Below are 6,734 nucleotides of genomic sequence, written 5' to 3'. Positions count from 1 at the left end.
TTACCCGAGACCACAGGCTTCCTCAACTCTTTCCAATTTCCTGCTTTGTTTCTAGCTCTGCCATATGGGTTCCACCTGGAGAGCACACGCCCGAAAAGTCACATCCCCCCGAATGTCTACGTCAAGTGCTATTTCCAAGAAATCCAATCTCAGATATTACCTAATCTTTCTGTGCTCTCCTTTCCCGACCTGGCACATAGCAAACGGTCAATAAACGTTGGCTACCATTTCTCTCATTGATATGGTGTCTACTTTGGTATTTCATTACAGCAAATCATTAGATATTGTTGTCTCTTGCAATGTATCACAGCGAAGAGTAATGCTGATGCTTCATGATATTTTGGTAGTCCGGAGATTCTGCCTTGGGGAGATTTGACTCAATTATAGAGGCCTCGGACTTTGAGAGGATCCTAAAGTTCCTAACTAAAAGGGTTCGCCCTACCGAAAGATACTTACGTGTATAGTGAAAACTGACATTGGGGCTTCGGAGAGCTAAGCGAAGTCTATGGCAACGACTCTTAGCCAGACAAAATAATCGATTCTTTTAAAACATGCAACAATTTTGGGGCGCCTGGGTGGTTCAGTTGGTTAAGCGTCCGACTCTTGATTTCGGCTCGGGTCATGATCTCACGGTTCGTGAGATCGAGTCCCACGGCGGGCTCTGCACTGAGTGCGGAGCCTTCTTGGGGTTCTCTCTTCCCTCCCCCTTTCTCTCTCAAATTAAATAAATATTTGTTTATGTTTTATTTTATATATATATAATTTATTGTCCAATTGGTTTCCATACAACACTCAGTGCTCATCCCAACAAGTGCCCTCCTCCATGCCCATCACCCACTTTCCCCTCTCCCTGACCCCCCAGCGACCCTCCGTTTGTTCTCAGTATTTAAGAGTCTCTTATGGTTTGCCTCCTTCCCTCTCTGGAACTTAAAAAGTTCCAAATAAAATATGCAACCATTTGGAAATATTCAAATTAGCAGGGAGGAACATTACAGTGAGCTGGAAATGCTGTGGGGTCGGGTGCAGGTGAGAATCAACAAAACACGGGTTATAACAGCCTCCCTTTCAAGTATTATCAAATGTGAACTTGAGGACACACAAGGCTTACAAACAAATAAATTCATCAACCCATTGAGACATCTCTAATGTGATACTGAGCAGCTTTCGCACAAGACCCAAGTAGAGAAAACAAAAAACGTTTGTATATTTGTTTGCCATTAAAAAATACCAATATTGACTCCACTGAAAAAATACATTCTTATTTTATCTTTATAGAATAAAGATATAATATACATATATATTTAATATATAATATGTAAATATATATTTAATATTTAATATATATAATTTATCTTATAGAATAAAAGAATGGTAAATGAAAACATTGGCTTGCATTTTAGTTTGTGAAGGAGAAGCAACAGAAAGGTAATTTAAGATTTAAATTTTGAAGTTAGGTATGATGGCGGTAACATAACACTTAACATTAGTAGTTCCAACCAGAAAGGCCATGCCATTAACCTAACAGACGTATGAAGTCATTTGATCACATTCCTTACCCACCCAACACCTACTACAATGCCTGGCACATTGTGTATACTCCATAAATATTTGTTGAATTCGTGCTGAGTTGTCTCATAAGGAAAAGGAAAAAAAACACACTTTTAGAAGGACATTAGTTATATAAGACTATTTCCACCGGTTTGAAGCTAGCAGCCAACATCATATTAATTTTCAAAATATTCCAGCTCTCATTATTTAGGACAGCGAATAATACCTCTCCTGCCTTCGCCTCCTGAGCTCCGAACTGAAAGGGGTGAGGGGAAGGAGAGAGAGAAGGAGAGGGAGAGAGAGGACAGAAACAGACAGAGATCAGTAATCAGCTTGGTTACTGATGAAAGCTCTATTAGAGGATGTGGCTTATGTGGGTGACTAACTGGGCTTACTCTCACTTTCTGAAGTGGACACACTCTTCTCAGATTTCAGGCTTTCTGGGAGAGGCTAATGGATGTGCAGTAGAGCCTTACCACAATGGCCAAGGAGGAAGGCCAAAATTCACCCTCCCTGTAGACAGGTACATCCTAAGGAAGAGACTGGAAGAGTATGGGAGTGAGCCTCGCATGCCCAGTTCGTTCTCTTAAAGTAATTAGATAAGTCTATTCTTACTTAAGGACCAGCAACGGGGCGCCTGGGTGGCGCAGTCGGTTAAGCGTCCGACTTCAGCCAGGTCACAATCTCGCGGTCCGTGAGTTCGAGCCCCGCGTCAGGCTCTGGGCTGATGGCTCAGAGCCTGGAGCCTGTTTCCGATTCTGTGTCTCCTTCTCTCTCTGCCCCTCCCCCGTTCATGCTCTGTCTCTCTCTGTCCCAAAAATAAATAAACGTTGAAAAAAAAAATTAAAAAAAAAAGGGCCAGCAAGTGACGTAGAAGAAAGAATGAGAGGGTGGAAAGAGGCTGAGAGTGTCACTCTAATGGAAGCAAGACATACTGATCCCTCTAACACTCACCATCGTCATTGTTCATCCATCAACAAATGTACTTGGCTCTAACAATCCAACATACATGTTGGATCTGATGACCTGTTTCTATTTCCACAATTCTCACTCTAATACAGGCCATGAATCCCCTGTCTGGGATAATGAAATGGTTTCCAAACTGGCAGAACTTCGAGACGGCTGTGTAGGTTGTGCATTGGATTACTCCATGGGTTCTATGGCGCACCCTGGTGTGGCACAGTGCACAACGAGGGCAACTATATGGGACAAATTCCACATTACCAGTGCCTGTTATGTGTTGCTGTAGGCTAATATTAGGTGTAGGCGATACAGTGATGAGAAAAAAACAAACAAACCCTGCTGCATGGAGCTTACATTCCAGCGGAGGAGGAGACGAACATGTATATGAATCAACACACTGATTTCAGACAGTGACAATTACTATGTGAATTTTAGATAGTGGCAGGAACTATGAAAATAGCAAATACCACACACTGGAATACGGCTTAGTCCCCTACAGAACGGCTCACGACTCTCTATAAGCTGTGCTTGGAAATGGGACTGGATCTTGGAGTTAATTCATGTTGGACAATAAGCTAAAAATGCTGGGCAAAAACCATCTAGAAGGACAAGGAAGATTGATTTCCCAGAGGCCATTGCTCCATTGAGGGAACTGCTCCTCCCTTAAGAGGTGGAGACAGAGGTGAATTTTTACAGTCTGGGTCCTGGGAGTTCATAGGTGCATTTGATTGTTTTATTTCCAGGAAGTGCACAAACACAGATGCTTGTATATTGTACCCATAGAATATTTGGACAAGGATCTCCCAAACTGAAATGCTTACAGGGCCTGGGCAGGTAATGTAAATGCACGGAGGAGGCGAGTGGGGGAATCAACTCTCGTTTCCAAGGGATGCAACAAATTTGGATTTTTGTGTGAAATTTCTGGATTGTTAGCAGTTCTTTCTTAAAAATAAGCTATGTAGGTCAGACAACACACTTTCAAGCTGAGGGCAAGCCATTTTGACCTCTCAATCAGTCTAAGAACACCAAAAGAACTCTTTCATTGTTGAACACGAAACATGATTTGTTTCCTCGAGATACAGATGTGTGTATTCTCACATGTCTATTCTGAGAAGGCTGTTTGGAGAATGGTCTTTATTTTTGTGCATTTTGTTCTCAACAGCATTCCAGGCCCTAAGTCTATAAACCTCTGTGAAATAAAGCTTCAGCATGTATATTTCTACTTAATCTCTAGGCACTAAAAATGAAGACATGATCTTTAGAACCTGATTCTGAGGGCGAGAAAAAAAAAATACAGAGGGATTAGAATAGTTCCCCGGGCTTATACTAAGTCTGTTAGAGTTAGCTCTTTTGCCCTTTGAAAATGACTAATTTAGATGCTTTGAGCTACTGGCCGCAGAGTAGACGATTCAGATCCCAATACTGGGCTCTCGCAATCTACATTTGATGTCGAAGAGACTCCATAATTGGAATCAGACAGAGAAGATGTGGCACGGGTGTTATGTTTCCATACTGAAATTTTAATGCAATTCAGGATTGCTGCCTAAAACCTCTTTCCATACGTGCACACGCACATACACGTTAAGTCGTTCAGCTAGGTTTAAAAACAAACACACAAAGCAGCGCTGATAAACACCTGACCGTGAGAGAGAGAATTTTTTTTTTTCTGAGCTCCAAATATATGGTTTTCAAACACTGCTATCTGTCTGAACCATGATTTTAACACATTTTGATCGACTGAGAGTGGAAAAATACAAGATAGTATTCTGAGACTTTGAAATCTCTGAAAATTCAAAGTCAAAATCTGTCATTAATATATTCTGTTTGCCTCAGTACTAACGGACATATGTTCCATCTGAATCATGCAGTTTCATGATGTTCCTAGGATTTGAAAAAAATGACATCAGCCTTCTCCGTATTGTTCCTTTACAGAGAAACACGCAGAAGTTCTTCAATGAGCACTGTGATATGTACCGGGGTCATCTATGTTACTTTGTTTAGATAAGCTGATAAGCTTTCTTGACTCTTAAGGTGGAGGAAAAAAGAAATCAATGTTTCTGTTAGCAGGTCACGTCTTCATTGGATCGTTTTGTCCGAAGGCTGTTGCTGAGCTCACAAAGCAGAGTCTATGCAATATGATGCGAAAATATATTTATAAATACCGAAACGGAACAAAGAATGAGTTTCCGTGAGTAAATACATGTAACATTTCAGGTTGATTTTCAAAATGTAACAGAATCATCCACGTATCACCGTGCTACTTTACCTGCAGCTTCTAAAGGAACGTGGGGTTCATCGCTTGAAGAAGTCAGTACAAAAAGAGATGTTCTAAATAGTTAAAATTATGCTTGCGTCAGACAGTAAATAACATGTCTTTCCCAGTGTTGTCCTCTAGCAGGATACGATTATATAACTTATAACTATATTTGTTTCAAATATGTGATTCTTATGAAACTTACACCTGAAAAGGCGTGAGGTTTGTAAACTGTCATAAGAACAACAACATAAGAGATTCTTTACTCACGTTATCTCAAATTATCATAATTATCTCACAAAGTGGGCCGCCATATTATGTTATTTTACAGATGAGAAAAATGAGGCTTACCGAGCTATTTTGAGTGGAACATAGATCTATTTAACTTCCCTTTGCTAAGGATGATTCATCCAGGCATATGGACTCTCAAAAAGTCAAAATATAGACATCAGGGTTCTCGCGATCTCCCCTAAATTTGTGTGTACAATTTCGTTTGTCTATAAATGTACATTTTAAAAAAGTAAAATCCATAACTTTTATGATACTCTCCAAGATATTGGTGACCCAGAAAAGATCCCCTGTGCAAACATTGAAATTTTAGATAGGAATTCCGTAAGGGCCAGAGCCATGGGGTTTCTCTGACTTCTTCCATTCTATGCTGGCACGCAAAACATCTGATGACATATTCTTAAGTTAACAGTTATGAAGATACTTGTAATTAGATTTTCAAAACGCAGAAGGGTTTTCTTACAACCAGAAATAAGTGAAAAGGGGCAGGAGCCAAATCTTTATGACATAGTTTCGTGTTGCGGATACAGAGTTCATCCCATCGAGTTGGTAAGATGGCTGAAACGGCCTGTCTGCAGAGAGCGTGGTTCCATTGTCCCGGCAGACATCGAGCTAATTCGTGGCAACAGGATATCACCTCTTAGGTTATTGCATTCAGACGTCAAATTCAACGCCACCCAAATGGAACGTATCCTCTGAACTCCCCTCAAGACTTCTAAACCAACTCCCTTCAAGACTTCCCTATTTACGAGACCGGAATCAACCTTCTCCCAGTTCTTCTTTACTCTAGAGTAAATACGAAGGCATCAAGGGGTGAAATACAACATCTTCTTTATCAGTTCACCCATAGACAGGCACATAGGTTGTTTTCATGCCTTGGTTATTGTGAATAATGATGCTTCGGTGAATGTGGGAGTGCACGTCTATTCGTGTCCTCTGCCCATTTTTAAGTTGTCGTCATTGTTGTTAGTAGTACTATTATTATTAGCTATTGAGTTGCAAGACTTCTTTGCAAATTTGCATATTAAGGTCTTAACAGAAATATTTTCTCCCAGTCTGTAAGTTGCCTTTTCATTTTGTTGACCATTTCTTTTGCTGTGCAGGGGCTTTTAGTTTGACACATACCACTTAGTTATTTTGCTTTTGTTGTCTATGCTTTGGCTCTCGTACCTAAAAACTTTGTTGAGAGCTTATATCGTGAAACGATTATTGAAAAGAATTCCCTTCCCCCACTGAGTATCCTTGGCTCCTTTGTCAAATGTGAGTTGGCCACACGCGTGGGAGCTTGTCTCTGCCCGCTCGATTCTGTTCCATTTGCTTTCTGTGTGTTTTCAAGCCAGTCATTCTGGTGACTGTCAATAAGGCCAGAGCCAAAAGGATTGTTTTGTCCAGTTTTGTCTGGTACAATCACGTGTCTTCGTAATACCGTTCTCTTCATTTCCAGCGAAGCTGCAGGTAGTGGTGTTTGAAAGAAGGACTTCAACTTCTCTGTAACGTTTGTGGGGTCACCACCAGCGGAGCTCCCGTCCGTCGCCATACGATGCTATTACGACGTCATTGGCTATATTCCCTACGTCGTACCGTTTGGCCCTTCTTAAGAAGCCACGCGGCAGGTAGAAAGGTGGGGTTTTTTCCTCCTGGACCTCCAGTTCTCAATCTCTTCTCCTAGCAGAACTTGTCA

Source organism: Leopardus geoffroyi, chromosome X, assembly GCF_018350155.1.
Source record: "Leopardus geoffroyi isolate Oge1 chromosome X, O.geoffroyi_Oge1_pat1.0, whole genome shotgun sequence".
NCBI lineage: Eukaryota > Metazoa > Chordata > Mammalia > Carnivora > Felidae > Leopardus > Leopardus geoffroyi.
Note: the sequence above shows the minus strand (reverse complement) of the source record.